Source organism: Delphinus delphis, chromosome 18 (genome assembly GCF_949987515.2).
Source record: "Delphinus delphis chromosome 18, mDelDel1.2, whole genome shotgun sequence".
In the NCBI taxonomy this organism is placed as follows: domain Eukaryota; kingdom Metazoa; phylum Chordata; class Mammalia; order Artiodactyla; family Delphinidae; genus Delphinus; species Delphinus delphis.
Window position 1 is genome coordinate 34982165 of NC_082700.1, and position 20580 is coordinate 35002744.

A 20580-nucleotide genomic window follows, 5' to 3' on the forward strand; every position below is an offset into this window, starting at 1 on the left:
CATTTCCTCTAAAACCAGGAGTAAGACAAGGTTGCCCACTCTCACCTCTATTATTCAACATAGTTTTGGAAGTTTTAGCCCCAGCAATCAAAAAAAAAAAAAAAAAAAAAAAAAGAAAGAAAAAAGATAAAAAGAAATGAAAGGAATCCAAATTGGAAAAGAAGAAGTAAAACGGTCACTGTTTGCAGATGACATGTCACTATACATAGAGAATCCTAAAATGTTACCAGAAAACTACTAGAGCTAATCAATGAATTTGGTAAAGTAGCAGGTTACAAAATTAATGCAGACATCTCTTTCATTCCTATACACTAATGATGAAAAATCTGAAAGAGAAATTAAGGAAACACTCCTGTTTACCATTGCAACAAAAATAATAAAATACCTAGGAATAAACCTACCTAAGGAGACAAAAGACCTGTATGCAGAAAACTTTAAGACACTGATGAAAGAAATTAAAGATGATACAAACAGATGGAGAGGTATACCATGTTCTTGGATTGGAAGAATCAACATTGTGAAAATAACTAAGCTACACAAAGCAATCTACAGATTCAGTGCAATCCCTACCAAGCTACCAATTGCAGTTTTCACAGAACTGGAACAAAAATTTTCACAATTTGTATGGAAACACAAAAGACCCTGAATAGCCAAAGAAATCTTGAGAAAGAAAAACAGAGCTGGAGGAATCAGGCTCCCTGACTTCAGACTACACTACAAAGCTACAGTAAGTAAGACAGTATGGTACTGACACAAAAACAGAAATATAGATCAATGGAACAGGATAGAAAGCCCAGAGATTAACCCACGCATATATGGTCACCTTATCTTTGATAAAGGAGGCAAGCATATACAATGGAGAAAATGTCTTTTCTTCAATAAGTGATGCTGGGAAAACTGGACAGCTACATTTAAAACAATGAAATTAGTACACTTCCTAACACCATACAGACAAAAAACCCTCAAAATGGATTAAACACCCAAAATTAAGGGCAGACTCTATAAAATTCTTAGAGGAAAACATAGACAGAGCACTCTATGATATAAATCACAGTAAGATCCTCTTGACCCACCTCCTAGAGAAATGGAAATAAAATAAAAAATAAACAAATGGGACCTAATGAAACTTCAAAGCTTTTGCACAGCGAAGGAAACCATAAACAAGATGAAAAGGCAACCCTCAGATTGGGAGAATATATTTACAAATGAAGCAACTGACAAACGATTAATCTCCAAATATACAAGCAGCTCATGCAGCTCAATATCAAAAAAACAAACAACCCAATCCAAAAATGGACAGAAGACGTAAATAGACATTTCTCCAAGAAGATATACAGATTGCCAACAAGCACTTGAAAGGATGCTCAACATCACTAATCATTAGAGAAATGCAGTATCATTAGAGAAATAAGGTATCACCTCACAGCGTTCAGAATGGCCATCATCAAAAAATCTAGAAACAATAAATGCTGGAGAGAGTGTGGAGAAAAGGGAGCCCTCTTGCACTGTTGGTGGGTATGTAAATTAATACAGCCACTATGGAGAACAGTATGGAGGTTCCTCAAGAAACAAAAAAACCCTACCATTCAACCCAGCAATCCCACTACTGGGCACATACCCTAGAAAACCATAATTTAAAAAGTTTCATGTACCACAGTGTTCATTGCAGCACTATTTACAATAGCCACGACCTGGAAGCAACCTATATGTCCATCGACAGTTGAGTGGATATAGAAGATGTGGCACATATATACAATGTAATATTATTCAGCCATAAATGGAAAGTAAACTGAATTATTTGTAGGTGAGTTAGATGGACCTAGAGTCTGTCATACAGAGTGAAGTCAGTCAGAAAGAGAAAAGCAAATACCATATGCTAACACATATATATGGAATCAAAAAAAAAAAAAAAAGATTCTGAGGAACCTAGAGGCAGGATAGGAATAAAGATACAGTCATAGAAAATGGACTTGAGGACATGGGGAGGGGGAAGGGTAAGCTGGGATGAAGTGAGAGAGCAGTATTGACATATATACAGTACCAAATTTAAAATAGATAGCTATTTGAAGCAGCTGCATAGCACAGGGAGATTGGGTGCTTTGTGACCACCTAGAGGGCTTGGATAGGGAGTGTGGGAGGGAGATGCAAGAGGGAAGTGATATGGGGATATATGTATTCATATAGCTGATTCACTTTGCTATACAGCAGAAACTAACACAACTTTGTAAAGCAATTATACTCCAATAAAGATGTTAAAAAAAATTAGACCAATCCAAGGTGTAGCATTGGTTTAGAGAAGTGGCAATTCTTTTACCTTTATTTTGTTACTTATTTCTATTGTGTATTGTTTTCTAATCTGAAAGAGGGCTTAAAGACCATGTTTCATTGATTAGCATTTAGAGAATATGTAACATACAAAAGGCATCATAATGCCATGTCAGCAACCTGGTTTTGTAAGTTCTATCACTTGTGAAGGAAATTTATTTGGACTTTAGAAAGTAAACATGGCTAGTTTACTGGTGAATCAAATTAAGAATATTGAAGACCTTGAGAATAAAAGTTTGAGCTAATTTGACAGTTTGGTATATTCATATTCAGTAATGACCTACTCATTTTGATAGTTTATGAGAACTCATGCTTCTTATAGAAAACATAATAAGAAGGCTTGAATTTGTCACTTTATTTAGCATACTAATAATCTCTATTTCACTGACACTTGTTTGTAAAAAAGAAATAACCACTGCTACAGATGATTAATCAAGGTCAATTTTATTATATATACTTGAGAATTTGTCTTCTAGGAAGATAAATAATTATAGGCAAAATTGGAAACTCATTTCCTTTGCATATAGACATTTTTTTATAAAATACAGTAACACAATATTTCTTATAGTTTAAATCTTCAGAAAGCTTTAATTATATACAGTATGGAATAAAAGTATAATAATTTGAATATATGAAATAGTTTAGTGGCTAAATCCCTGTAAAATTCTGTGATCAATTTTCAAATCACTTCTCAGACCAACTGGTATTAAAACACAGAATAAATTGCTTGGAAAGTTGATTTAACTAAAATACACACACACACACACACACACACACACACACAATGATTAAAGATGACAATTTAGGTGATACAAGCGAACTTATTTAACACTTCATGAACTACACAGTCTCTGTTCCCAAGGCTCCAGGGAACTGCAAAATAGTGTAGAAGACAGGAAGTTTGTACAGGATAAAGAATAAAGAACAAGGAAGAGAAAAATAGAAAATATATGACTGACTGGGGCTATGTAGCCAACCTTGTTCGGGGTGAGAAGGTACAAGGAAATAAATATAGAGTCCAGAATTGACTTGGCTTTTGGGGATTAGTTGACTGAATAGACTTTTTTCTGGTCAACCAAAGCATTTATAGGGACAGAAATTTATCTAAGCTTCAGTTTGCTGATGTGACACCCCCAGCAGGAGCAGCTCCACTTTGAGCCTAAGTTATTTCAACAGTCCCCACTCTGGATCATCCTCTTGACCATTCAAGAGGCTTGATATGTTGGTCTTAGAGTGACTCTCTGTTACCATTGTCTCTTCAGGTCTCAGTGTAGTGTTTACAAAAGACCATGTCAAGCTCATATTCTTGGGAGTTGGTTAACTTCTTCTGTTCTTTTTTGTTGATCCAGTCAGAAACATACCATCTGTTGGCTGGTTGGTCAATGGTTGCCCATGTGGATTTAAAACTTTTTTAGAACAAACTATATTAAGGAGACAATAATTATTAGAAACATAATAATGCCCATGGTTTGGTGAGCACTCCTGAGCCAACATCCCCATGACTCAAACCAGCTAAGATTTCCTGTAACTGTATCTCTACTTTCCAAGAAGTGTTTATCGAGCTATCCTGGGGCATTGGAAATCAGGGAGAAGTGAGTGATGAGCAGAAAGAACTACAGCACCACCAGTGTCATAGCAAATCCAACAGTCAATTGGAGGTTGGATGCCCTTCCTTTGCAATGGCTCGAGATATGTGAAACTTGATATTGTTTTCTCAGACCTGGGCAAGGAAAATATGGAAAAAAGAATCATAAAGACTTTCATGGTATAAGAATTAGGAAAAAGATGGTCAGAAAGGGACATAAGAATGGAAAGAAGTGTTCTAGATCAAACATCTTGGGAAGAAGCGGCCACCTTGACATCAGCTACTTTTCCTCCTAGTCAATTTGACTTTGAGGTTTCTGGAGTTTATACAAGACCTGATGTCAAGTGGAGTTTTCTTCAGTTTTGAAATATGCACCCAAGGTTTGATACTTTGTAATTTGACAGTAATGTCAGTGGTCAAGTGTTTAGTAGAGTCTTTTCTACAAATCTCACTTTTGCATCAGAGGAAAACAATAACAGTCCTTAAATTACAGAAGACTTTAAAAATGCCCATTGCTAAAGATCTGATGAGAGTTTATTATAATGGAATTGACAAAGAGATTTGGTTATTTCTTTAATATACAACATCTTAAGATAATAACTGAAATTATGACTGATAATCTTATCCCAGGACATATCAGAATTTTAGGAATTTTATAAAATTTTCAGCACATTTATGTTAATAAAATACACCATATAACCTGAGAAGGCTAAGCATCTATTCTTATAGGACATCTTCCTATGTAATTTAATGTATCAAGTAAGCCTAATTAGTTTAATATTTCTCTTTTCGTATGGAGAGAAAACAAAACTTCTCAAATGTTCCAGGAACCCTCTGAAAAATCCCAAAGTTATTTCAAGGTCCAAAGATTTTATTTAGAATTTAAATTTGGGGAGTTTTCTCAAAAATATTCATTTAACCAAAGTGACAATTAAAGACTTCAAAGGTAAATCCAGAAAAGTATATAGTTGCAAGAAAAATACTTAGCTCTTTAATAATAATAAGACTGGGCTTTCTTAAGTAATCAAAGACCTGATAAAGACAACATGAAGCACAGTAAATTATTTTGTTAAAACACAAAATCTTTGCTTACCAGGCAGATTACTTAAAAGATAAACAAGCATACTTTGTTTATAATTTCTTATTAAGAGCAGGCCAATAATATTAGAAAGTTTTTTCTTTTTTTTTGTGGTACGCGGGCCTCTCACTGTTGTGGCCTCTCCCGTTGCGGAGCACAGGTTCCAAACGCGCAGGCTCAGCGGCCACGGCTCACGGGTCCAGCCGCTCCGCTGCATATGGGATCTTCCTGGACCGGGGCACGAACCCGTGTCCCCTCCATCGGCAGGCGGACTCTCAACCACTGCACCACCAGGGAAGCCCAAAAGTTTTTTCTTTTAACAGAGAGAAAACCAATTCTAATTTTGCACCAGTGTACTTTTCATATTAAAATTTATGTTAAAAATACTCTTAAATATGAGTCCATTTTGATATTTGCCAGCTTGACCACACATAAAATTCCTTTCCCAAGATTTCTTTCACACAAAACTTCTAAACCTTTTTACATTTATTCAGATTTTGTTCAAGATTTTTCCTCTTTCTCATTCTGGAACAACTAATAATTATACTTTAGGACAAAATTACTTTCTTTTTTCTCTTACCGCCCCCTCTATAATAACACGTCCCCCATACATTTTCTTATCCAAAAAACACATTCTATTTTCTTACCTTTCATACACAACTGTTTCTTTCACCCTTATTATTTCTAAATAGTTTCAGTGGATTATAATTATTGACCCTTAGAGTCCTTATTTCCTAATGAAAACTAAGAAGTAAGAAATTGTGGAATGTCCATTACAGTAGCATTCTGTGGAGTGACAAATTTATAAATACATTTTATAATTTCTAGAGGTATATTCTTCCCTATAGTGAAGAAAACATATTTACCTATAGACCCAAATATCTTTAGTTCTTCTGTACAAGGAAGCCAAATGTAGAAAAAACTATGTTCAGTAATTAATGTTTCAGTATTTTATCTTATTTGGAAATCATCAAGATATTCAATGAATATCTATCATTTAACTTATCTCAGTATAACTTTAATGTTTCAAGCTAACAAAAAGATTTTGTAAACTATTTTCAAGGAGACATACCACAAAGCATAATTATTGTTGAAAATTTAACTTATAAACTTTTAACTTTCATCTGTTGAATTTACTTATTTTAGAAATTATGCTTAGATTACTCATGAAAGTTTCATGAGTCATTAAATGGCTAACCATCATCTTATTTTTTTTGTTGACAAATTCTGTCACAGTGATAACATGAGCCTATTTGACTTTTAGTAAACTTACGTAGGATAAATGCCATATGTCTGAATTATATTTGATATTGATAACTGTAAAAACATGTCTGTTTTAATGAAGGCAGCAAACTTAAACTAATTTATTTTCCCCCCAAAATTACCCTATATTATGTGAACCTGAAAAAAAGTTTGGGTTACTTTCTACATTTCTGAGAGTATACTTGATTTATATAAATGCTTAAATTTCTTTAAGCCAATTAAATAGGACTTTTTACAGATTAATTTTGGTAATACCATTCAAAGGTAGAAAAAAACACATACTTAATAGCATAAATACACAGACGTACACAAACATACAGACAGATGCAGAGATCTTATAGCTTTCCTTTTAAAATTTTAGCCATGTGGTGGGTGCAATAATATGAAACTCACTTACAAAAGAACAATTGGATCCAAATTGTGTTTCTGGCAGATGGAATAAATTAAGGTTACCTTCTCAGATGGCTTAAACTTCCTACTATTTGTGGAGGGAAGTTTAAGATTTCTCATTTGACTAATTTCCTCATGGTGTCCCCTCTCCACTCTTTTTTCCTTTTGATAAGAATTATCTCCCTGAAGTTTGCATTTCAAAGAGATCATCTCCAATTCCTAGAGTAGACTTAGTAGAACATTGACATCTCCTAGGCACAGAGAAAGAATGCAAGTTCCCCCCAGAAAGACTCTTGTGTCCTAAGTCCAGAATTTTTATAATATGTACAAGTCTTTTGAGATAAATAGGAGAGATTTTGAGATTGGCAAGAAGAACAGACAGGCTTTCTCTGTTCTTGAATAAACTCAATTTGTAAGACAAGTTGTCTATACTGTCCTCAATTTGTAGGACAGTTTTTTTTTTTAATTCTCCCTAAAATTGTTGCATCCAAAATGATATGAAGGGAATGACCCACCCATCCAACTACATTATCTTCAATTTACTTCTTTAGATCAGAGAAAAGGACTTTATTTAAGATAGAAGTCAAAAGATTTTTAGATTCTAGATTTAGAGTCCTTTGTCTTTGGAATGTTTTTCTTTCCCTCTATGTACATAGTTTTATTTAGCCAAGGGGAGAAACCTTAAAAACAAAACAAAACAAAACAAAACAAAAAAGTTCCTTTTGGGCTCTGAATATCAGCTTTCAATTTGGGCAAATGATCATAGAGCTACTTAAAAAAAAAAATCATTTAAAATATCTTAGCTTTCAGCCAGGACAAACAGTAAATCTTCCTGTCAGTATTGAAGAACCCCATGATGCAAAAGATACCCCCAAATAGGGTGCAAATATACTCCCCTCCCAAAATTCATAACCACTCCCAAAGATTGTCAAAAGAAAGAAAGACTTAGACAATTTCCCTGAGAGCTGGCACTCATTGATAGGACCCTAGCTGCAAATGGAGCACAACACACATTTTTGTCTAACCTTATCTAGCCACAAATGGGATGCAACCCACATTTCTCTCAGCCATACTTTTGGGCCTCCAATTGGACAGTAGTGCTGTCTGCATACACAAGAACTGACAATCCGCATGCTTCAGGCAGGAAGAAAGCAACGCTGAGTTCTCAAGACACAAAAGGACAAGACAAACAAGAAGACAATAGCTGTCCCTGGGAGACAAAAAGATCAGCAACCAGTAAGCAGCAACATAAACTTTTACTTCCTCTGTTGACTGAGCATTGCAAAGATCCAGGAGAGCTGACTCTGAGAAGAATTCTCATCTTTGGCTGGAGTCTGCCAGTTTTCCTAGGATTCCATCTGCAGGCTTCAGAGCAAGTGGTGTTTAGAGAGTGTAGCTCTGGCATCTACCAACATTTTCCATTAATTTTTTTTTTTCGTAGTTGTTCAAGGAATATTTTATTTACAGCGTATTTGTTATTTTTGTAATTCAAAAGGCCCAGATTAAAACTGTACACTAACTTAAGAAAGACGGTCTTTCATCTGGATTTTGTGCCCATCCACTTTCTATTAGAGAGATCATAAGTGCTCGATGAGGTATATCAAATGGCAAATTTTCTTCATTAGTGTCAGGTCGATGTCCTTGTGACACACTATACATAATCTGCAAAGGATTGGTGACTTCTTCAAAAGGCTGTTTTCTAGATAAGACTTCCCATGTGATAACTGCATAGCTCTGTATATATCATGCTTGATATAGTAGCCCTTGATTTTTGTCCAGGTTCATAGTTTTCAGGTGGCATATAGATAATTGTCCCTCCTTCTGGTGCAGATTTACTACTTCGTGATTGTGAGAGGGACATCATGCGCCATTTTGATAAGCCAAGATCTGCAATCTTAACGTGAAATTCATTATCCAATAAGATATTCTGAGTCTTCAGGTCATGATGAAGTAGAGGAGGATTCATATTGTGCAGGTAATTTACACCTAGTGCAATTTCATGCAGAATACGAAATCTTAATGGCCAAGGAACATCAGGATATTCATTTTTCCTCATATCCTATGTAGGAGCTCATTTAATGACCCATTTGGCATGTATTCAGTAACTATTCCCCAAAATTCAGGCTCATTGCAAACTCCCAAAATTGGAAGACTGTAACTAAATCTAGCTTTGTGTAAAATTTCGGCTTCTCTTAAGACATCATTTCTTTCACTATTCATAAGGCGTTGGGAGATTGCTGGGGAAGGTCCTCTCATGGGCAGAAGTCAGGTTACAGAGAATAATTCACCAATCACTGTCGAGCAGCGGGGTGTGAATGTGCAGGTGTTTCACGGCCACCCGAACGCGCCAGTCTGCGTGGCGGGCAGAAGACACGGTGCCGGACGCGCCGCGGCTCAGGTAGCGCAAGTCGGCGAGCTTGTGGTACGGGATGGTGGGCAGGACGCTGCAGATGGCCTCCTCGTTCATGGTAGCGGGTGGTGCGGGCCTCCATTAATTTTAATTTTAGTTTTCCCTCGGCTGTTTAAGGGACCTGGCAGCAGTTTACCAGAGAATCCCTCAGAGCCCCGTCAACCTTAGGGACGGGACCCTCCTTTGAGGGTGGATATGGGGACATTCCAGCTGGTGTGAAAGGATTTGACAAAACCTTTGAAAACAATCTTTTCCAGTGTCCTGGTTGATGGCAAATGAGACAACTGATATGTGGACGAGTATTTTGATGATGGACTCCCTGGGAGGGTGGAACCAGGGAGGCTCATGTGTTGTCTTAAGTTTCTGGCTTTGGAGGCATTGCAGTTGTAAAGCCAATAACTTGGTGGACTTTTTACTAGTCTGTGGTCTCTTCAGAGTAGAAAGGCAATTCAGATACAGGATAAGCAGATGAGAGTAAAGTAAAGGAGGACAAAGGGGAGTAGTAAGAGTCAGTCTTAGAGTCTTTTGCTTTAGGTACCTCTTGTGTCTTTAATTTTTCATTAGCCTTTTGCAACGAATCTTTCAATAAAACTATATTGGAACCTCGAAGACTTTTGGAGTATTCTGCATACCAATTAAAATAAATATCCTATTCTGTTTGTTTGATTTGGGAACCCTTGCTTTCAAGTGTATGTCTTAAATGGATGATCTTGTCTTATTAGAACATTCCCCATAATGGCCATTGTAATTCTAGTTTCTCTCACTAAGATTTTGCTATTTGTGTAGATATCTACAGCTTCCAGGACCAAGTTGTTAGACATAAAATAAGCAGGTGTGTCAAAAGGTGGTGGACTTAATTCTCTGAAACCTGAGGATTCCATTTTTTTAAGCTAAGCCTTGTGTGTTGCAGAGCAAAATTAATACCAAAGAGGAATATGCCTCCAGGTTAATGGTTTTGTGGTATTTTAGTGTACCTCATTGCATGAAAACTTTCTTGAGATTGGCAGGTGACCTAGTGTCAACCTAACACATGCTATAACCAACTTATTCTAACCTAGGAGTCTTAGAGTTAGGTAGCAAGCAATCTAACAGCCTTAAGTGCTCAACTCATACCCACAAATTTTTTGGCTTTGGCTTCTGAGATTCCCATTAGCAATAGATCTATTAATCCTTTTAGGAGAAGATTTCTTTATAGTGGCAGACACCTAATGGTTTTTAGTAGTCCCATTTATGCCTGCTTAGATTTTGATGTGCCATTGATCAAAACAGTATGAATTTCTTGTCTTAATTTAGTTTCCTAAATCACCCAGGAGTTTATGCTATAGATTTATATCCAGGCTTTGTGAGTCCCTCTAATGGCCATCACCCATTGTGAACTTCAATATAACTAGCCCAGGACCTTTGGGGACCCGAGAACATTTCCGTGAATATATATATATATTTAAGTAAAGGTTTCTTGGATTGGAAAGCTGCATGCAAAGGAGTGGAGCTCAGATCTGAGAGTGACTTATTCACAGCCCTCGGTAATGAGAAGAGGGAACCCAAAGGATTAGCAGGTGCATTGTCTGCCCATCTTTTTGTCCTCCAGGTCATAGCAGCCAGCTTTGGTGATTCCTCATCACCAAAAACTGTTAAAAATGATTAAAGAGGACAGTTTAGGTGGTACAAACAAACTTTATTTAGCACTTCAAGAAGCAGATAATTTCAGTTTTCAAGGGTCCAGAGAAATGCAAAAAGGGGCAGAAAGCAGAAAGCTTTTACTGGGTAGAGAGTGAAAAAAAAGGAAGATAAAGAGAAAATATCTGATTGGCTAAGGCCATGTAGTCAACCTTGTTTGGGGTGAGAAGGAAGAAGAAAATAAGTGTAGAGCCCAGAGCTGGCTCCAGGTTTAGGGACTGGCTGACTGGATAGACTGTGTTTCTGGTCAAGCGAAACATTTACAAGGACAGAAATTTATCTAAGTTTCAGTTTGCTGATGTGGCACCCCCGGCAGGAGCAGCTCCATCTTGGGCCTAGGAAGTAATTTCAACAAATATGAACACACATGTGCTCACATAGCCTGCTTTTGAAAGAGCAATAAAAGAGTAAGTGAAGAGTTGAGTGTTAATTATAGTCAGTAAGAAATATTTTTTTTTATATTACATGGATCAGGCTATATATCAGGAAAATATAGAAAACCAAAGATTTGCTTTCTATGTATAAAGTTAGGAAAATCAATTCAATATTTTTAGTTAAAATATGACAATATGATCTGAAAACATGTAACCTACATATTGCATGACAGGGATAATCAAAATCATATGACAAGCAGATATAGAGCAAGGCTCAAAACAGAATTTGAAATAGCATATATATATATATATATATATATATATATATATATATATATATATATATATATGTAAGAGAAACAGGGAAATAAGGCACAGTGAAAACTGACAGCTGATTTTTTTTTCCTGGTAACACAATATACGACAGTTAAAATCAGATTTTTCTTTTCAATCTCAGTTTTGGCTAATGCCCCAAAAGTCAAGGACAATTTAATAAATTCAAAGTACCCTCGGATTCTAAACTAAAGTGGTGTTCCACCTACTAAAGGCATATTTAGTGGTGAAATGGGTTCTGCTGCCTCTGGTCTGCATATGAACTGAAAGTTGAAAAATCCATCTGGGAGAGAGGATTTCGGATTCCTGGCTTCAGTACTCTTTTTGGAATGGAGAAAGTTGTTTCTCCCTTTTCTTAAAAAAATGTAGGAAAGTTTTAAGACATCACTTGACAGCTTGCTATGTGTTTCCTGAAGTTCAAGAGACACTGAGATACTATTTGACTCCTGCCTGGAGAAGTCTTAGTATGAAAGTTGTATATGGGGGTTGCTATTTTCTGGCAATGTAGGGAAGAAAAATAGCATGGGGAAGTTATGTCTGCATTCTATAACAAGTATATTTCTTATGAACCATAGAGAATTGAGCAAGAGAATTTCTCTAGGATCAGTCTAAGGGAGATCTAAACGACTGCCTAGAGGTTTAAAGAAGGAGAGATTTCTGGAAGTCTGAGGGCTGAGGAGAGAGCAGAACGTTGCCAGCCACAGGGAGCATTGTAATGTCAGGGAAAATGCAATTCTATCAGAAGTTGAAAAGCACAGCTACAACATTTGCTGTGAAGAGGGTACAACCACCAAAAGACATCTCCTGTCATTCAGATAAGAACTGTTTAGCCTCTTATTGTTCCTCCGTCTCCCTATCCCCATGTTTCAACCCAGAGGGGCCCAAAATAGCAAATGTAGAATAGGATAGGAAAATATGGAAAGAAGGAAAAAGAAACAACTTTTCCCACATGTAAGCTTTCTGACCCGAAGCAGCACTGAATTGGAATTAGGAAGAAACTTTAAACTGAATTTTAAAATAAAGTTCTAATATTAGAAAAAAAGGATTATTTAATAAGTTACTAAAATGAAATTTTACTTGTGATTGACATGAGCTAGAAAAGCAATGATACCTGATCAAAATTTTATTTAAGGGCCCAAGAGAAAAACGTCTAGAACATGGTTTTAACAGATCTTTAAAAAGTAAAAATAAAATTACTCATGCTTAACTATGCCCCAATTATTCAATATGATTAAAAATGTAATACCCAGGGTGTCACAGTGAGACCCTAGGGACATTCTGGGTATGACACTGAAGAAAGGGGACAATTAGAAGAGCAATCCATGTAAATTGACAACACGTTATGTGAATTCCCATATTTTGAATAGAAATAGTCTTTAATATGAGTTCAAGTTTTATCTCACTCATGACAAGAAACAAGCTAAACATGCTAATACTTGCTGACTCCTTTGACTATCTAGTTATTCATTTCCTGTAGTCTTCTTCTCTCACTGGTGTATGAAGCCACTTGAATATTACCAAAGAGTGTCCTACTCTCTCATCCCCCACTGCTATCCATATGCCTTCTAATATTCTCCCAAAGTATATATTTTTTTCTGATTCATTTACTAACTCTCCTTCCTTTCTTCTTCATGACCTTTTCTTATGACCCCCCATCTTACTTTATAAATGTGGGTATGAGTTAGTTTCTTCTTTTCACTCTTTAAATGATCTTAGTAATATAGTAATCACTTCAACTCCATATACAATGGGCTATCATTCTGGGAAAGATTACAGATAGATAGATAGATGATAGATAGATAGATAGATAGATAGACAGATGCAATAGATAGGCTAATGAACCTCTGAATCTTTTTGACAACTTCATTATAAATAATATTTCTTTTATGGAGACTAACCTGAGCATACTTGAAACAGAGAGATAATTTCTACTGCTAAATTAAAAGATGTTGGAGAGTTTCTCCATCTCATTAATTTATTAAAATGTATTATTGATTACTTTCTCTGTGCCAAATACTGCACTAGGCATAGGGGCTACATGTATGATGCATTAAATGTATAAAAAACCCATTTATTAATGGTGTTATAGGACGAAAAGGAGACCCAAATAATCTCCATAAAACAACTAAACACACACACACTGCACCATAGTGATAACGGCTATAAATGAAACATCATGGTGCTATGGACAGGATACCCAGAAGACCCAGGAGAGTCTCCTTTGAGGAAGGATAGTTTCTCTTGAAACCTGAAGTATATAAAAGAGTTAGACAGGTCAATAGAAATAGGAACTTTCCAGGAGAATTTATTGTCTGTGTGAAATCACTTAGAGAAAAGAACCAGAAGCTTTAGAAAAATTATGAGGAAATTATTATGGACGAAGCAAGTGTAGAAGGGGTGGAGAAAGTAACACAAGATGATGGGAGATAAAAATGTAAGAAAGGGTCACATCATTAAGGATTTTGTAGGTCAAGATAAAGATTCTGAAATTTATGCTGAGCGCAGTGGATGACAACCATTGAAGGGTGCTGAGTGAAATGATCAATCAATGTCACATTTACTGATTTTAATTCAATAGTATCTCTCAGAGTTGTTCTATATTCTCACTTCCCGTGGCCACTACTTCCATAGTTCTAATAAATCCACTAATCCCAGAACTTATTACTTCTCACCTGAACTATTATGGGAGACTTTTAAAAGACCTCTCAAATTTAGATTCCTGTTAAATTACAACTTTGATCATCTCTATTTCCTATTCAGTGACCCTTTATTAGCTAAAGGATATTTTACCCTATTCCTTAGCTTAGCATTCAAAGCTCTCTGTTTTTGTCTCCTCTCTTATTTTGCATCACAACTTAGTTAGCAATCAACTTGAACTCCTGCACATTTGCTGTACATTCTTGCAACTTTTGCTTCCCGTTCTTTTCCTCAAGCAGTTTCCTGTGCCCTTACTCTATTCTTCTTCGTTATTGGGTCAAATTCTCTCTATGCACAAAAGTGTAACCCTAATACCTCTTCTAGTGTACATAAAATTTTCTTTGACCCACTCAAGCCAGATGCTGTGTCCTTCCCTCTCCTTGTGTTACAACTTAATCAATTAATCAGACAAATATACATACAGAGCTGTCATATGTAAAGCCTTCTGCTAGGCATCCCTTTTTTTTTTTAAGTAGAATAAATATGACAAGTTTTCTGGCACTGAGAAACAGAACTTTTCACCCAACTGAAATGTGTATCATGCAATGCAATTTGATAACCTCTGCACTAGAATTTTATACTATCAACATGAGTTCACAAAGCAAACACTAAGTACTTCCTAGAGGGGTCAGAAATGGCTTTACAAAGAAGGTATGCCTAGGCTTTGAAGAAGACAAGAGATTTTAGAACAAATAGGGTCCAGGGCATTCCAGAGAGGAGGAATGTCTGTTTATGCCTTAGCACTTGTGGGATATATACACCCAGACAGTGGAAGCTGGGTCTATCTCTTTATATATTCAGTTTCCCAGGGTTCTGCCTTGCGCAGAGTAAACAGTAATATCTTTCCTGTCCAACTCCTTCAACTATAGGCAATGAAGACTGGAAAGCTCACAGAGCCTTCCCTGCCATGACCTATTATATATCCTTAGGCAATTCTCGCCATAATGGTTCAAAACAAGGTTCATCACTGTCCTCATACAACCACCCCAAACACACGCCTTCCCCAAACAGACAAGATATTGGGGGAAACACTTCCTCTACTCCTGATATTTTTCTCATGAGCAGGGCCACTCATTAACATTGAAGTTCTGACCCCTGTCTGTCACCTCCTTTACTTACTTCATAGGAGGAGTAATTTACTAAAGCTCAGTTTGGGAAAAGAAGTGAGGCAAGTATAACTTTGCCCTTTCATCTCTTCTTTTTCTTGGGAGCTTAGCTAAGCACTGGAAAGGTTAATTCTTCTCTGTTCCTACATATCAGGGGAAGACAAGTGATTGATGCTACAGCAGTCCTAGAAAGCTGCCTGTGAGTGGATGAGAAAGTCTATCTGATTCTGTAATTCTATATTAAGAAGGATATTTATTTCTTTCTCATTTCCTTTCTTCCTTCCTTCCTTCCTTCCTCCCTTCCTTCCTTCCTTCCTTTTTTCTTTCTTTTTTTCACTGATGTAAGCAATATGCTCCAAAGGCAAAAAAAGTTTTTTAACGATTCCTAAACCCTCACTAATACATACAGTGATTGTTTTCATTGAAATAAATAACCATTTCCGTGTGCCAAATTTTAGTCAGATAATATCCCCTAGCCCCAGCAGCAGAAAGTTCCAGCCTTTTCCCCAGTGGCATGCTGTTGTGATCCCAGAATGCCTATGGATAATGCATTGTGGGTCATGACAATAGTGCTATTCAATAAATATTTAAGTGAATGTCTCCTGGCTGTAGGCTATATTTATGATAATTTTATAAAATCAATATTCTTATAGATATTGTCTTATTGTGTGTGTAAACAGAAGATGCCAGGAAACAATTTCTTTTGTGATCTTGCTCTATTAATTTTAGTGTTTATGTTTAAAATTAACTAAGTATCAATGCCTAGCTAAACACAATTTAATGATGAACAATTTCACTAAATTTGTATTTAATGTAAAGAATATGTACATAATTTAATGTTACCACAATACCTATATTTTCATGTAAAATGTAATAATTTTTAAATTTTTAAAGTTGTTACAAAACAATTAATGTTAAATTCCTCTGAATTATTCACACAGTGCCATTGACATTAGTGAAATGTCTCTATTTCAGATGTAGAAATAGTGTGAGGAATTGTTGCATTTTTGAAGAAAAGTATCTGATGAAAATGTATTCCTTTTTATTAGTTGAGATGAACATTTTACATTTTATGTTGTGCTCCTGTCACAAACAAGATTCCAACCTGTGTGATTCTGAGACAGAAATTCTAGAACTGTACCCTACCACATCTTCAACAAAATCAGTTCTGCTTAACACTAAATTTAACTTTTCTTAAGTTAAATTAAAAAAATCAATTCTAATACATCTTGAGAATTTAAACTGTGCAAAATTAAAACATGATAAATGTTTCTAAAGTCTCATAAACAGTCCAACTTCTTTGGTGTAATAAAAGTTAATCATTTTAAATTTATCTTTTCTCTTTTATCTTTTTATAAATTTTCTACACATGTAGATAATACATATGTACCTGGTATTATTTACTTAAAGATATCCCCATGTTAATATATTTATATAGGCACTTGAGAAAATCATGTATTTTCTGTCACTTTTTTTTTTTTTTTTTTTTTTTGCCGTACGCGGGCCTCTCACCGCTGTGGCCTCTCCCTTTGCGGAGCACAGGCTCCGGACGCGCAGGCCCAGAGGCCATGGCCCAGCCGCTCCGCGGCATGCGGGATCCTCCTGGACCAGGGCACGAATCCGTGTCTCCCGCATCGGCAGGCAGACTCTCAACCGCTGCGCCACCAGGGAAGCCCTCTGTCACTTTTTTTAATAATAAAAATAGGTACAAATTCTTTCTGGAGATTGAAACTACTTGTCTAATTCTCCTAAAATGTCAAATTTAACTTTCAAAAATCTTGATTAAAAAAATTTAAATTATAAAACAAAAGAAAAAAAGTTAAAGCAAAAAAGAAAGAAGGAAAATAATCAGTCATTAATTTCACTGAAATGTAATACATTCCTATATTTAAAATCAGGATCAGTGACATCTCTGTGTTTGAAACATAAGGAATAATAAATAAGTGATTCAGTTTTGTTCAGATATGTGGACACTGTATATACAGCTACTTCTTTTCTCCTGACTCGAAAGTCATTCAGCCCAATTTTGATCACTCCTGAGCTGTGAGACAGGAATGGCAAGAAGAAAACATTGGGGAAAGTGGCATACGTTATGTCTATATCAGGAACACCAGCTAAGCCAGTAAATGGGGGAAAATTATATTTTCCAACGGATTCAAAATCCTTCACACTTTATCCAGATGTAGAACTAGAAAAAAATTTAAAAATCCAATTAGTCATAGTCATTTCAAATTATATTTCTTTTCTCTAACATTTTGGCATTTCTTCTTAATTTCTTGTCATTTGGAGTTTAATTAGTAAACTCATATTAGTTTTAAAACATTGAATAATATTTTTTTCTAGACATAAAAGTTTTTTGGAAAACAGGTGTCAGTATAACCTCCACATTATTTTGATCCGTTCATTTTCACTCTCTTGGACTCCTTTTGTAGGTACAAAGTAATTCAATTTTATTTGGTAAATCACTGGAAAGACTGTTTCAGAATTAATAAATATGTCTTACTAATATTAAGATAAATCATGTCTATTACTTTTTTTCACAAGGTGTGGCAATTTGACATAGAAAGAATTAGATTAGACAAAAATGTGTGCTTGTGGTTTTAATTTGTTTTATTTTACAAATGTACCTAATAAGAAACAAAACAAAACACAATATATATACTCTATAATAGACTGGCACATTGGTTTTGTGGTTTTTTTATTCTCCACAGTTTTTCAGAAAAACAAAAGGAAATTTGTAGGTTATACTAAGATTTGCAATGTAATCCTTTATAAAATACAGTTATTTGAAGACTACATGATAATATAGTTATTCTAAGACTACATGATTAAAAAATAAGTATGCTTACTTCAAGGAAATGACACTAATTTTAATTCAGGAGAAATAGAAATATGTTTGAGATCACTTTGCAAAGACTGTCTAACCACCTTCCAAATGATTGTGTTGTACTTGGGTTACTTTTCATAATGCATTATTTTCTTTGTAGACCAGAGAGTAATAATGCAATTTCCCTCTAGTAGACATATTTCTTCCAAAATTGTTTTTGTATCTACTAAAGGAATTTCACTGAATATTAAGGATATATTTATTTGTATATATATAAAACAAATGATATTTTTGAAACTCATTGTTACATTTGGACCTTTTGAAAATAAATGTAAAAAAACCAAGAAGTAATGTCAAATGTCCAGAAGTCAATAGTTAATGAATACTTGGTTCTAAAGACACAATAATAAAAGGTTTCAGATACTATATAATTCAGAAAACTTACTCTTAACCATTTATTTCTCAAGGCCAGGCATTCTTTGGCACCAGTATATATTTTGTAATTCAGTATTTATATTTAAGTACATGAAATGATAAAGAAGACGTTGCCTATTATATAATTGGAAGTGGGATGGATGGGGCAAGAAAATTCATCTGTTTGTACGTAACTATAAAGTACCAAACAGAAAATACTTTCCCTCAGCCAGTCAACCAACTCATTTCATCCTCACATCAGCTTTATACATGAAGCTATTATTTATTATTATCATCATCATCATCATCATCATCTGTAATTTATGAATGAGAAAACAGATGAACAGTTTGCTGGGTAATTTGTTGTGGGTCACTAAGTACCTCCCAGGACTGAGACATGAATCCAGACTGTCTGAATCTATTGTCTATGGCCTTGACCATTACATTACATTGACTGTGAAGTTTCACTGAAAAACATTGAGCAGTTTGACAATAATCAAGTTTTAACTGAAGCATTTTTTTTAAGGAAACACATTCTAATCAAATACTAAAAATAAGACTTTGACATTTAATACTTGAATATGTTATAAATCATGTCAGAGGGAGACCAAAAATTGTTTTAAGGTCATTTATCATTTCTGAGAACAGTTTCCTTTCAATTGCTTTACTTATAAATCTTTTTTTTTCAAATCTATATAAAATTTTTCATGTGTTACTTATACAATATATTGTATTTTAAGTGAAATATGCAGACACGAGAATGTGACTGCAAACAAGGGGTTAAGAAAGAATCTTAAATGTGGTATGAATATATATATGGATATTTTCATAGTTTGAATATCTTGAAACATATCAAATTATACTGTCTGTCTAACCTTTGTTAAAGACGTTGAGGTCATATAAATTATACTTTCATTATCTGTAAATGTAGCTTCAGTTATCTATGCATTTATTTAGGGTTTCTAACTAGGACCAACAGCCTCCCAGTTTACCCGAGACCCTCCTAATTTTAGCACTGAAAGACCTATTACCCAGTAACCTCTAATTCAGACAAATCAGGATAGTTGGTTATCCTTTTTGTTTGATAAAATTATAAAATAGAATTTGGAAAAAAATAATGTAGAACTCCAGTAGCTTTCCCATTTAAATCAAATATTACCTCTATATCAACCTCTATATCAACAATCACTTTGACTTTAATACGTGGAAAGATTCTAATTGTACACATGCTGCAACCATTGGTTTTCTTCAATAATTGCCCATTATGAGAACATTACATTTCAGGCTCTACATCAGGTTATTGGGGATGAAAATAAGTATATATATTGAATCCTCTACTCAGGAGAGAAAGATAAGAAAAATGCTCAACTAGATTGTTATGACACAAAACACAAGCCTTACATACAATGTTATAGAAGTTCACACACACACAAAAATGATGATATTCAGAGTCACGTTAAGGACCACACAAAGAGAGTGGATTCCTAGGTGACCAATGGACATAAAATAGAATGTAGCCACTGGAAATGTAACCAGATGGAGAAAATTGTACTTCCTAAAGAGCAGTATAAATGTAAGCCACTTTAACAATGGAAAGGGGAAAAGTGAACAGGATAATAAACCAAAGGAATATTTCTGGGTAATAAAAATATGAATACTAAATATTAACATTTACCAAGTTCTTATTTTTGCCAGGGACTGTATTATGTACTTCACCTGAAAAGCCCCATTTTATCTCCACAATACCACTCTGGGCCTATTTTATTTCCTTACGAGAACCTGTGGAGGCATAGAATCAAATGACCTAATCTTTTAATTTACATCAAAATTTGTTATACATAAAGACAGAATTTGTGAACAAGAATTATTTTAATCTTTCAATATATCATTAAGTTTAAAAGGCAGCTATTATGTATTCATGTCAACATACTATGTAAAGTAACTAATTTTAAGTACTATCAAATTTAATTAGAAGACTTCTTATACCTAAACATATTTTTAGACATATCAAACAGTTAAAAATAATTTCTGCCATGAAGAATCTTCATAGAATCCCAGACATATATGTATGACATAAATTTACTGCAATACACAGCCCAAA

General features: G+C 35.0%; 1 pseudogene; it reads right to left on the reverse strand.

The window, feature by feature from the left end:
* Positions 1-8156: 8156 nt before the first annotated feature.
* LOC132413606 (receptor-interacting serine/threonine-protein kinase 2 pseudogene) lies at positions 8157-9088 on the reverse strand (annotated as a pseudogene).
* Between the last annotated feature and the right edge of the window lie 11492 nt (positions 9089-20580).